Source organism: Myotis myotis, unplaced genomic scaffold, assembly GCF_014108235.1.
Source record: "Myotis myotis isolate mMyoMyo1 unplaced genomic scaffold, mMyoMyo1.p scaffold_m19_p_2, whole genome shotgun sequence".
Taxonomy (NCBI): Eukaryota; Metazoa; Chordata; class Mammalia; order Chiroptera; family Vespertilionidae; genus Myotis; species Myotis myotis.
Window position 1 is genome coordinate 69,090,768 of NW_023416324.1, and position 14,201 is coordinate 69,104,968.

The following is a 14,201-nucleotide window of genomic DNA, read 5'->3' on the forward strand; positions in this document are numbered from 1 at the left end:
GTTAAAACAGTGATTTCCAAAAGGTGTGCTGCAAAAGTGGGCCAAAAGAATTTTTAAAACATCCTGACTATATTTAGTTAGGGGCACTAACCTCTTTCACCTTAGATTTTAAAAAAAAAAAGACAACAACCATTACAACAATAGCCATCTGGTATATATAAATGAATCAAAATTACATTACTTTTGTCAAATAGGCAAAAAAAATTTTGTGTGTGTGTATATGGCAGAGTTTTAGTAATCAGTTTGTGTGTGCCATGAGGTGAAAAAGGTTGAAGATTGCTGGGTTTAAGTATAGACATATAGAAAGAAAGGACAAGACAGAATAAAGATCCCATCTGTAAAATCAAGACATGCCTAGATTTAAACCTGGCTGCTCTATTATTTATTATCTTTGTGACCTGAGTCTGAGTTTGTTTTCTTGCATATAAAGTGGAAATATATATACATCACAGTATTATTAAAAGGAACTCAATAGATGGTTAATTAATGTCAGTCTTATCTCCCTTCCCTTTAATACTAATGATTATATGGTGATGATCATAAGATTAGGGGTGAATTTCTCACCCCCTTTCATTTTCCAAACTGCTGAAAATACTTTTTAAGCATATACGAAACTTCTAGTATTTCCTATTCATACCTATCATGTGAACTTTAAATTACTTTTACTACTACAAATATTTTTATAACTTAAAATTTGTGACTACAGTGGTGGGGGGAGGTAGACAGTAGAAAAAAATTAAAGAGGAAAATAAGTTTAAGACCATACTAGCCCAGATATACAAAGTATGGAGAGGAAAAATGCAAAAGGAAATGCTGTCTGAGAAAATTCCCCAATTCAGACTAAGCAATGAAAAGGATAGCATGTCTTACCCTGGCGAGTAGCAGAATGGTTAGAGCATTGGCCCACGGACCAAAGGGTCAAGGGCATGTACCTGGTGGTAGTCTGCTCCCCAGCGCCAGTCAGGGTGCATGCAAGAGGCAACCAATCAATCAATGTGTCACTCTCACATCGATGTTTCTCTCTCTCTCTCCCGCCCCGCTTCCCTTTCATCCTCTCTAAAAATCAATTGGAAAAAATATCCTTGGGGGAGAATTAAAAAAATAAGAAAAAATAGCATGCCTCTCCTCAGCCTAACTACTGTTGAGGCTACTCTTTACTCTCATCCAGATGTACATTACATACAAATACACATAGCTACACAACCCTAGTCTCTACTAATGGTCACCACCATACTCATGGTCAACAATTTAAAGGATAAAGAAATTCAGGATGTTGTAACAAAGACAAACCAACACACTGGTTGGGAAATAATTTCACTAAAATGTACTCATTCCAAGTGCATTTACTCATCAGCTGATGGTCAGAAAATGGTATGTGTTCCTGAAGTACTGAACAGCTAAAACTGGAGAAGCCACACTGTGATACCTACCTCTGACTTCCTTTTAACAACCTTGCCTTTGTAAATAGGAGTCTAAAACATTAGCACAGGTATATAAATCCAAATCACTCAGGTAAAAAATTTCAAGTTACAGTAGAAAAAATAATTAAACAATGATAATAATAACTATTTTTATTCTAAAAGATACTAGAAAGCTAAGTACCTTATATAAATTACTAGAGGCCCAGTGCACGAATTCGTGCACCAGTGGGTGTCGGCCTGCAGGATAAAGCTGAAACCAACATCTCCTGAGGGGTCCCAGATTGCGAGAGGGCACAGGCCAATCCATCCAAGGGACCCCACTGGTGCACAATCAGGGCCAGGGAGAGACACAGGTTAGCCAGCTGGGGAGGGACTGCAGGAGGGTCCAGGGTGTGTCCAGCCCATCTCAATCAGTCCCAATCAGCCGGACCCCAGAAGCAAGCTAACCTACTGGTCAGAGCATCAGAGCATCTGCCCCCTGGTGGTCAGAGTATGTCATAGCGAGCGGTTGAGTGGCCATAGCATATCATGCTCTGATTGGTTGAATGGCCAACCGGTTGAACAGACACTTAGCATATTAGACTTTTAGTATATAGGATGTACATGGTATTATCATTTACCATTACCATTTGCCTAGTGCTCACATAGCTAGATTTTAACCCCACCAATTTTACTTCAAGGCTTACACTTTTAAAGCTTATCTCATCCTGCCTCTTTATCCTATATAATAAAAGCCTAATATGTTAAGTGTCTGATTGGCCGTTCAACCAATCAAAGCATAATATGCTAATAATATGCTAAGGCTGCTCAACCGCTCGCTATGACGTGCACCAGGAGGCAGACACTCCGACCAGTAGGTTAGCTTGCTGCTGGGGTCCGGCCTGGAGCCCTCCCGCAGTCCCTCCCTGGCTGGCCAACCTCCCACATCCTTCTCCGGCCCCGATCATGCACCAGTGGGGTCCCTCGGCCTGGCCTGTGCCCTCTCGCAATCTGGAACCCCTCGGAGGATGTCAGGGAGCCAGTTTTGGCCCAATCCTGCAGGCCAGGCCAAGGGACCCCACTGGTGCACGAATTCGTGCATTGGGACTCTAGTTTATACATAATTATAAATGCAACTATGACTTTCTGTATATATACACACACGTGTGTGTGTGCTGGTGTGTGTGTGTGTGTGTGTATTATTTGGTAAGTAGATAGTAAGCAACAGGCAATTAATTCCAACTTTGGCAAGGCTTTTATCCACCTTCACAAACCATTTAACAATTAGAAATCACTCCTCCCCAATAAATGGTGTTTTGAAAGTACTAGTTATATTTAACGTCTCCCTTAATAAACTGATGAAAAAGATATGCAGTAGGCTTTTGAGTAAAAGGATGAACAACATGAAAGGATAAAAATGTTAATCATGCTCGGAAAGTGTGGCTCAATGGTTGAGCATCCACCCATGAACTGGAAGGTCACGGTCCGATTTGAGATGGGTTGCAGGCCCCCAGTAGGGGGCATGCAGGAGGCAACCAATCGCTGATTCTCTCTCATCGATGTTTCTCCCTCTTTCCCCCTCTTCCTTCCTCTCTGAAATCAATAAAAAAATGTTAAACGCTTAAAAGTGTGATAAATAATTGATGAAACATAGGTAAATATGCTTTGTAAACTATAAATTACTTTCATCCTAATACTTTATTCATTTTTTACTTTAAATTAACCTGTTTGGCTCATAACCTTTAAGTTTCTGGACTTTGTACAAAAAGTCTTAGAAGCTGTATTTTCAACTTCAATGAATGATATGAATGATAAATACATAGTAAAAGGCAATACCTAAAATCTGTATTTCTCTAACCAACTTCAATTGCACCAATCTAGACTAACAGACTAAAATTTCAAAGAACAAATAACATCTGTACTTTTCACAAAGTTACTTACAAGATCACGTTTCCCAGAATCCCAAGTGAAATGGGAAAGCCTACAGCTTGTAGACACAGAGTAGAACAAAAATTGGTAGAGGGAGAGTGTAAAGGAAATCCCATGGAAACACTAACCTTAATCCAATCTCATTTTCCCCCAGTCAAGAGAAGTTTGCACTGCTGCTGCTTCTGCCCTGACGTGCTCTTTCTCTCCCTCTTGAAAACCTCTGCTTTTCTCTTCCTGGAAAGTTATCTCACAGGACTCTTGTTTTTCTAGCTAATTGTCAAAGGATGTCCTAAATAATATTAATTTCCCATAATCACAGTAAGAGTTCCCAGTAAATTCAAAGAAGACAGCAACTCTACAGTTCAACTTTGGCAGATCTAAGAAAAAAATTAAACATTAGAGCGACTAAGGCCCTTGAGAGAAAAACTTTTTCATAAAGGCACCATCTCCTGAATTGAATTTGGTGTTCTACCTTCTAGGTCTCAAATGATCTTTATGTATTTTTTTTTTTTTTTAATGACAGGAAAAAGAAATATTTTAGCCAACCAGCAGGGTGAGCCAGTGCTAGAATCAGTTTGAGTATTCTCAATTCTCTCAAAATTCAATGGTGTAAATGGTTTGCACTTTAAAAACTAAGTCATCATATCTCATTAAATAAGTTTTTAAGTTATTGTCACAAAAGTTCTCATTAATATGACAGTATCTAATTAACAAGTAATCTCAAACATACTTTCTCTAATAAACCTGAATTAAAAGACACAGTATACTTCTAGAACTGCTTCAGTCAGTGCTACATCTCATTAATTTTGTGCAATATTTACAGATCCTCCACCTACAAAACAGACATTCTCGTCCTGGCTGGGTGGGTCAGTTGGCTGGAGTCTAGTCCCATACACCAAAAAGTTGTGGGTTTGATTCCCAGTCAAAGCACATACCTAGGTTGTGAGTTTGATCTCTAGTTGGTTTGTGGAGGAAGCAGCTAATCAATGTTTCTCTATCACACTGATGTTTCTTTCTCTCTCTCCCCCTCTCTCCCTTACTTTAAGAAGAAAGGGGGGGGGGGGGTTGTTCTATAAAATTAGGACTGGATAATTCAACATACCAATTTCTGAATTTGGTGCAAACTACAGCTGCTTTAAGATATGCCTGCAAACCAGTTATGAAAAACACATTCCTACAAGACTAAGACCCACTCCTTTCCTTTGGAATCACAATCTCAGAGTCTAAAAAAGTAACCCTAAATGTGTGTACGGAATGAGAGAAAGGTGAACTTGATGTTTTCTGACAACCAATTTCTCTAAATTTCAGGTATCATCCAATCACTTCTAGCAGAGTCTTTTCTCCTTCTACTATGAGTGTCTCAATTCAACCACAACCAAAACTCTCCCTCTTATAACCTGAATGACAAATTAAACTTGCAAAATATGTAAGGATTGCAGGTCATGGAGTCATTTTATAATTACAAATAATCTGGGAGTATTGTTAATTATCACAAGACTAGTGTGTAATTAAACCCACTCACTTACATAGTGGTGAAAATTTAAAAATAGCCTATCAACTTTCTTAGAAAAGTCAATGATTTAAATGTACCTTAAATAACCCATAAAAGCTTTAAAACCTCAACATGATTTAACTGTTTTTGTTAAATTTGATATCCAAAAAGTTAAATTGTGGTATTTCACCATAAATGATTTTACTACTTCTTTAATTTCTGTTAGAACTTACAGATATACTACTCAGTAGTAATTAGTGTTAAGTTGTTTTTAAATAGGGCCAAAGTAGCAAGTCCATTACACAACTACAACCCTATTACAAAATGAAAGGCACTAGCACCATTGTTTTCAGCATGCATCTCATTTCTTAGGTAATAACTGGTAGTAATGACAGTTATCTCAAACTTTTCAAGAAGTCTATCAAGCTTCCTGTTTTTTTGTTTGTTTTTTAAATATATATTTTTATTGATTTCAGAGAGGAAGGAAGAGGGAGAGAGAGAGAAACATCAATGTTGAGAATCATTGATCAGCTGCCTCCTGCATGCCCCCAACTGGGGATCGAGCCCACAACCCGGGCATGTGCCCTTGACCAGATCGAATCTGGGTCCCTTCAGTCCGGAGGCTGATGCTCTATCCACCTAGCCAAACCGGCTAGGGCTGTTTTTTAACTTACGGATCATAACTGCTTTTTGAAAACCCCCAATTAAAACACAATATTGCTGTGAAACTATCTGAAATGTCTGTTATTTTGTATTAAATTGGTTTTAATGAAAATCACTTTAAAACCTAAATCATCATATCTCATTAAATAGTGTTGTAAAGTTATTATCACAGTTCTCATGAATATTACAGTATCTAACACATATTCTCAAACATACTCCCTTATTTTATTTAACCACTGTTAGTTGTAGACAGTCGCATTCTAATACCAGAAAACATAAGCAATGAAAAGAGCAATGGGGAAGAAGCTGAGAGAGAATATTCCATTATGCCAACTTAATCATCTCGGGCCCTTAATATACCATAAAAGAGAAGGTGAGACTAGCGTTCCTTGGGATCCCTTCCATTCTAAAACTATGATTCAGTAATACACTTGTCAATGTGTTAATATAAGTCCTATTCATTAATATAAGAAGAATGCTGTTAGGAAAAAAGCTAAAAGGGGGAAAATCTGGGGGGAAAAAAACACACACAGAGAAAGTGAAAGTTTTAGGTAAAAGTGAAAAGTCCAAATTTTAATTTGAACAGAGATCTCAAGTTAGTGATTGCAATGTGTTTAAGCATCCTTTCAATCATTTTAATTTGTTAATGTGATCTGGCCAAAACATTAGTCGTTTCCAAATTTGTACTTCAAATATTCGTTATTATCAATACACAAAGTCATAAGTGCAGTATAACTTTAAGTCATGTTAGGAATTCTAAAATTTACAATACTATGATTTTAACAGCAATATACGTATCATTTTATTAATATTAGTCAAGCCTTCATGTTTCACCTATTAGAATGTCTAAATTATAACTTTATAAAAACTGATTTTTTTCTTACCAAACCTACTAATGCAGTATTGCAGCCATCAAGTTCCCTGGATACTTACATATGGCACTGAAGGCAAACAGCCAGATTCCTTTTTTGAGCAATTTGAGTTGTCTATTTTTTGAAATGTTTTCTGACATACAAAAAAAAAAAAAAAAAGCCTAAGGTACTGCAGAGAGGTAATATTCTATTAAAGCCAATCTAACCTATCATCAAGATGCAACAAGACTGGCATTAGTCGGGACTGGCCAGAAGAGACGTTGTTTCGGCATTTCTGTCGAAATCATTGATTTGTGTACAAAAGAGGACGATCATTCCGGCCCCCAGCGGTGGTGGATCCCCTTGTTTGAGTTACTTCTTAATGACTTCTGAAGGGTGACATAAAACTTGCAGCCTACACCTAAGTTGTATACACCAGCTAAATGTGTGTCAACATGACTGCAAACAGTTCAAGAAAAGTTTTCCAGTAAAGGTGGCTAAATAAACCACGGATGGGTCCCGACACGAGAGCCGTCTGCGGAAGTCTGGCCACAAGAAACCTTTAGCTCTCCGACGCACTCAGCTGCCCATCACCGAGAAGGGTGCGTGCGGGGCACCGCATCTCCGGGCTCCGGGAGAGAGGAGCACACACCTGCTTCCCTCGGGCAGAGGGCAAGCTCCCGGGGACACAAAGCCAGGGGGTCAGACCTGGAGAAGCAAAGGTTTTGGCGGGCGGACCCCCACCGAGCCCCCGGCAGCCCACGCACTTGGAGCGAGTTACCTCTGGCAGCCACTTCCCGGGCACCTAGCGGCAGAGCCTCCTGCAGAACCGGGGGGAGGAGAGGGAGCAGCGGTCCCGGCCCCACGTGAGCGGAGGGATGTGCACACTTCGTGCCAGAGCCGGCGCTTCGAGCAGGAGAGCGAGCGCCAGCAGCCCGCAGACGGGGCCGGTCCTGCCCTCGGACGCCCCGTTACTCAGTGCCAGGCAATGGCGACCGCCGGGCTCCCCGAGCCGCCGGGGCCCGGGCCAGATCGCGGCCCCTTCCCCCGACTGCTCACTGGCTGCTCGGCTTCATGTGACTAAAACAAAACCCCCAAGTCTAGTGCCCAGCTCAGCCCCTTTGTGTCCGCCACCGGATCCTCCGACGCCGCCGCCGCGAGTCCTCCCCCCTCTCCCCCACCCCCCGCCCCCCCGCGCGGCCTCCGCCGGGTCCCGCCCCGCGGCGGCGGCCGCCGCTCACCTCAGGCTCCGCCGCCCCCCGCGGCCGCCGCCTCCCCGAACCCGGGGCCCGGGCTCCTTGGGCAGCACCAGCTCCGCCTCCTCCGCCGCCGCCGCCATCTTAGCCTGTGCGGCAAAATGCGTCCTTTTGGATGGTTGGGACCCAGCCTAAGGGCGTAGCTCCCCGGCCCGAGCGCCCCAGGCCGCGTCCCCCAACTTCGTCCGCCACCCGCAGGCCCGCCGCCGCCACAGCCCCGAGGCCCAAACCCACTCGGGTCCCGGGGAATCCGACCCAAGAAGCCCTGAAACTCACAGTTTGGTGCCGTGTGCGTCAAACCGGGGCGACGTTGGGAGCGCGCGGCGTCCCCGCGTCACACGCCGCTCTGTACGCTACTCGGCTCCCAGGCCCCCCTCCGCTCCCCGCTTTTCGCCTCCGGCCCCGGTTCCCACGGCGCAGGCGCGTGGCTTTCCCGCCTCTGCCGCGCTGCGGGCCGCGGGGGTGGCCGGCGAGGAGCCCTCGGGCCGCCGCGAGCCGGGCGGGGTGGAGGGGGGGCTGCGGGGCCAATTAGGGACGCGCGGCCGCGGCCAGGGCGCACCTCGGTCGTCGGGTGCCAGAAACCCAACAAGGTCACCTCCCCCAGTGCTGACCTAATCACTCTCAAGGAGGTCCCCGCCCCAAAGTAGGCACGCTCCAAATATGGTGGTGCCCAACTCCGCAAGACCCGCATACTTGGGCAGGCCCAGGCCCTTTAAGGTGGAGCAGGCCCGGGTTGGGTCTCCACGGCTCCTGGCGCGCCAAGATGCCTTTTCTCCTCCCGCGATGGAGGAAAGCAGCGGGAGAACTCGAGTTTGCCAGTTGCAGCTGCAGAGCAATGGCACGGGAAGGTGCTTGACTCTGGAGGGGGCCGGTCATTGGGAGGTGGTGGCCCAAGTGGCATCTCAACCAGCGGAGCAGCCGTCCCCGCCTAAAAGGTGCTCTGGGGCAGGTCCGGCCCGCCTCGGTGAGGATACTGTCTCCCTGCATTACTGAGGGGCCCCTGGGCCTCCACATTCAAGAAGCACCTGAGATGCGGTTAACCCTTCAAGGACTCAGTCCGTCCCAGGAGAGTGCTGGAAAGCTTCCTTTTTCACAAGAATTCTCTACCAGGAGTCTGAGGGCAGAGCCATTAAAGGCCGTTGGTTGTCTTTGCTGTTGAATCGAACAGAAGTTGCTAACATGTTTGACGTGCACCAAAAGTTCCCGAGAAATCTACTAGGCCTGCCTTCATAAATGACTTGGCTTTTCTGAGTCTGTTCTGTCATTTAAAAATAAAAAAAAGAAGAAGTTTTTATTGGTTTAGCAACTGCCATGAGCGGTGTTCCTCCCAATCCTCAAGATGTTGTTGGTGTTCAGAGGGATGCACCATAGTTGCACTTATTTGAGAAGAATGAGAAACATTCTCTTTCCTGTAGGATGGTCTCTTCACCATCATCAGCAGCAAAAATAGATTCCAAACAACAGATGTTTATACTTGTTGCGTTAGTTAATAATAATAATAGCTAACACTTAGGGGCGCTTACTATGCACCAAGCAATGTTTAACTCTTTGAATTTCATTACAACCTAATAAGGCAAAGAGAGGTAAGGTAATTTTCACCAAGTCACATAGCTCTTTGAGCTCTTTCAAAATGCAAAGTCTCTTTCTTCATTTACACAAATGAGTAAAGAATAAAATATGTGTTGTCTGTTTTTTCTAGCCAATGGGGTTGGGGGGGGTACCTTTTGGGTCATTTCACCTACAGAATCCATTAAAATTAAACATTCTCAGTTTACTATTGGATTTACAATTAAAAACAAAAGTATTATGTACTATGGAAATTGTGACAACCCTATATCACTGCAAAAACAGTTATCGAAAACAGCAAAAAACTCTCTTGTGAATGTACACCACTCACTGACTGATCTGCAGACAGATCACAACACAAGCAAATAGAACTACTTAGAACTCAATCATAACCAGACATTTGTCTCACCAATGAAGCTGTTGTTTATACGGTACTAGAAGACAGCAACTAAATTGTAATACCATAGAAATAATAATAGTAGTAAATTGTTATAGTAAAAGTAGTGACCATTTATGAAACTCTTTATAAACAAAATACATGTCAAAAAAATTCAGTGCATGAAAGAAAACTTGCTAAGGACAAAAAGTTTGAATAAGGTAATGCAGAAAAAAAAAGAAAAAAGCAGGCAAACCGGAAAAATCCAATACCCAGTTATGTGGCTCAATGCCAAAATAGTTAAAGACATTAAAACGAATCTCTAGTTGAGAATGAAAATCAAGATGTGAAAAATAGTTTGGGAGAAAATTTACAAAGCACACCTACTCTCTGATGAATTCACCTGATGAAGAATATGTAAAAAAAAAAAAAAAAAAAAAATGAGGAAAAACAAGGCCTGGCTATAGTTAATATGTTAAAATCTGACAATATTAGCACAATATATGAATCCATTAGTTATTCCAGTGAATGGAATTACCCAATAAAATATACAAATAAGGTATAGTCTCAAATGACCTAAACAAAAAGAAAATAATTTTACATTGGTTAAAAGCAGGCAATTCTCCACATTCCAATACTTCTGAATTCCAGGCAAAAGAAAAAAATGAAACATTGATTAATCCACTACCTAGTAATAAAGTCAAGTTTTGTATTTATTGTAGGACTTCACTGGTTCTTGACATACTGGTACCTCTAAGTACCAAAACTATAAGTCTCATTTGTGGAACTGCAAATGTTACAATATGTTTGTTAATTGGGGTGGGGATAGGAGGAAATTCACACAGGGAAGAAGAAGTAAACAGAGATCAAACCTCTTATATTTATTTTTGTCTCACACTATCCCCAGCACAGAGCCTCACACCTAGAGGATATGCGACAAATAATCCTGCGCAATTCAATCAACATTCACCAATTACTTACTCTATGCAAGGCACTGTGGTAGGCACTGTCAGGAAAACAAAGAATAACATAGTTCCTTGCACATATTCAATAAGTAGTAGTTGAATAATGAGGAGTTTTATTGTTCAATAAAAGAACTATACAACAAAATATAATCAACTCTTAATTTACCAGGGAATGGGGCAGATGAGGAAACAAGTAATAAAGAGTTCAAAATCAGGCCCTGGCCAGGTAGCTAGCTGAATTTAAGAATGTTGTTCAGATATGCCAAGGTTGTGGGTTCCACCTCTGGTCAGAACACATACAAGAGTCAACCAATGAATGAGTAGTGGAGCAGCAAATAGATTTCTCTCTCTCTCCCCTCTTCTCCTCTCTCTATAATTAATTTTTTAAAAAAAGATTTCAAATCATAGTTAAAACAAAATCTTATAAAACATGGTACAAAATAGGTTTAGTATAAATATATTTTAAATTATATCTAGTATTTAGGAGCATATTTATTATTCTAACTCATCAGCATAGCAGAGGTAAACCATGAAAATATTTGAGCCTTTTTCACCGAATACCTGTACGGAAAGAAAACACTGGGCCATGGATACTGCATAAAAAATATTTAAGAAATTAGTAAGGAGAAGTCCAAGAAAATAAGAATGAAGGGACAGAGGGATACGAGGAGATTCAGGCAAGAGTTAACATCACAGAAGCCAGGGAAGTATTGGTAACAATTTACTACTGTAATAACCCCAAAATCTCATCTCAATAGCTTAACACAGTAAAGCTTCATCTCTTGTTTTCTTTCTTTCTTTCTTTCTTTCTTTCTTTCTTTCTTTCTTTCTTTCTTTCTTTCTTTCTTTCTTTCCTTCCTTCCTTCCTTCCTTCCTTCCTTCCTTCCTTCCTTCCTTCCTTCCTTCCTTCTTTCTTTCTTTCTTTCTTTCTTTCTTTATGTTGTTGAAACTATTACAGTTAGAATCAGTTAGACCCCATTTCACCCTCCGACCCCCCTCCCCCCCCCCGCCCCGCCCCCGGCCTTCATCGCACTGTTGTCTGGGTCTATGGGTTATGTTTATATATGTTCTTTGGCTAATCACTTCACAAGCTTCATTTATCATTCATGTCACGCTCTACTGCAGTCAGTGGGAAGGGGAGGGTCGGATAGGCCTGGGAGCAGTTATTCAGGCACCTAAGTTTCTTCCATTATATCGTTTTTCCATCCCTTAGTTCTTTCTACTACTGGCTCCTCTACAGGAAGAGAGGAGGGAGGGAGGGAGGGGCCAAGCCCAGAAGTGGCACACATCACTTCTCACTTTCCACTACTCAGAACTCTAGGCACATGGCCCCACTTAGCTGCAGGTGGAGGCTGGGAAATGTGGTTTGGCTGTATGCCCCAGAGGAAAAGGAAATGGACTAGTGAGCACAAAGCAGGGTCTCTGTACACCTTGTGTAAATGTAGCAAAAAAGGTTATGAAAGATAACTGCTGTCCATTGGATGTACAGGTCATTCTTACCCTAGTAAGACTAAGGCTCAGCCCACTGCAGTGGGTTCAGGGGTAAATGAAAAGAAAAGAAGGGGAAATAGCAACGGAGTGTGATCAACTATGAAAACCTAACAAGGAGTCAAGCAACTGGACTTGCAGACTGAAAGACAAATCCAGGCTTTGGGGAAATGCCACTGTTCAAGGATTCTTAGCAACTAACTGGCCAGCCTTCTCCTGGTAGGAAGAAAGCCCTCACTAGGCCTTCTTCAAACTTCCACACACATTCAACTTGAGAAATGCCTTTATTGTTTATTTTTTCCAGAATGAAAGATTCCAGATGTTCTAGAATATTTGGTTGAGATACATCCAAGTAAAAAGGGCATCTCTTATTTCAAACATTGCATGTGGTTTACTAAAGAAAATGAACATAAAGTAGTAAGCCAAAACATTGCATTATATGTATTGATGTTCTTGTAATCAATAATTGGGAAATATAATTGTACAGATGTATTCTTTTACTACATGGCAATAATTATAAATTAGACTTTGATATCTCTAGTTTAATTGTAAATAAAATTAAATGTCTTCAAATTGAACCTTAAAATTTCTATCATATATTATTTACTTCAATTTTTTTAAATATGTTGTAAGAAGGAAAAGAATGGTGGTTGTAATCTAAAACAAAAAGAGATTTAGGAAACAGTCTGGAATAAAAATATAGGTCTACAAATATGACATGGTAATATCATCTTTTTTTTTATTATTCATTTATCTTTTTATTCCAGGACACTAAAATGTCTCTTGCAAGCTCTCTGTCAGATTCCTTCCTGGTTGCCTTACTTCATCCTCAACACACAATGGCTGTGGTCTCTGGGCAGCTGATGAATTTAATCCTTTTTCACCCAGACCTGAAAGGTGCACTGAAGTTATAGAGCCATCCCCTCTTCTAATCTTCTAATGTTCTGGGCATTGTTCCGGGTCCTTAGACAATGTGAAGGCAAATAGAACACACTCAGCTTTCAAATATCTTATGGTAGAACAGATCAAAAGTCATATGCTCAAAGTGCTATTTGCATTTTAAAGTTGACAAAGAAAGAGCTCAGTTTATTGTCCAACTAGTGTCCCATGCAGTGATGAGAATGCTGGGAGTCGTTTTCCTCTAGGGTTTGGCTCTGAGCTTGCAGGTTCAGAATCAGTTAGACTAGAACTGATGAAGCTCAAATGCATGAAATGTGCAGGATATATATATATATATATATATATATATATATATATATATAGTTAATATATTAATTTACAGTAAAAATTTTGAATGCCAAAGACAATGAACTATTCAGGCAGATTGGTTAATGCTCTCCCTCCCCTATAGAGTAGGATGCCAGGAACACCAAATTACTTTCTCAATGAGTAAGGAATTATAGGGAAATAATCTTAACAGATGGTGTCATGAAACTTTGATACCAAACTGCACTCTGCCACGAAGATGTCAAGGGAACTTAAATCATTAGTCTGCTCTCACCAGAAAAATAACTTTTATTTTCCTTAAAGATATATAACAACATATTAAAATCACAAAAATGGACTATTTTTATAATCCATATTTTATCAATTCTGTAACACTTTTTAAAAATGTACCATCTCTGAAATCAAGATGTATTTTACTAATTATAGTTTATAACTGGCATTTTTTCATTTCTTAGGAGATTTATAAAATAATAGCATATTTTTCAATCAGTGATATCTGATAGAATAACTCCCTGACATTTTTAGAAACGATTCTAATTTCTGTTTTGGTAAATTGTCTTCTGTAAACTTAGTAGTTGCCCCAGTATATCATTATTTACTGTCTAAGTTCAAAACTATGTCAAGCTTTTAATCTCTTCAATTTATGCTCTGATCAGGCTGTTAAAATTGAGCTAAGTTCCCAAGGGATACAGAACATTGAAGGGTAGTTCATACCCAAGTTCTTTCTTTGCAACGTAAGTAACCCAGAAGTAACCTTCACTGGGTTTTGACCCCACTTTTTGCTACAGGACCCTTAAAACCCCTGCAGAGTTCCTTGAGGGATCCTCATGTGTATTAAAGAATAAGTCCTACCAGCTACCTCCTTACTCCCCTGATATGACAAGCTGTCTTCAGTGGCTAGTTTGGGCCTTCTGCTAGAAATGACGGCTCTCACATGGCGCCACCATTTTTGGCCACAGCTCTATCCATAGCTGACAATCTGGCTACA

General features: G+C 41.2%; 1 protein-coding gene across 9 annotated transcripts in view; it reads right to left on the reverse strand.

The window, feature by feature from the left end:
• Positions 1–8,122, reverse strand: part of ZNF644 (zinc finger protein 644) — a 130,447-nt gene extending 122,325 nt beyond the window's left edge. For 5 of the 9 annotated variants that reach the window (XR_004973805.1, XR_004973806.1, XR_004973807.1 and 2 more), the window contains exon 1: positions 7,868–8,121. The gene's annotated coding sequence lies outside the window, so the exon portion shown is untranslated. Of the gene's footprint in view, positions 1–7,116; positions 7,488–7,576; positions 7,836–7,867 lie in introns of those variants that run through there. The other 4 variants (XM_036347216.1, XM_036347215.1, XM_036347217.1 and 1 more) reach the window with 4 other exon arrangements.
• Positions 8,123–14,201: the final 6,079 nt, after the last annotated feature.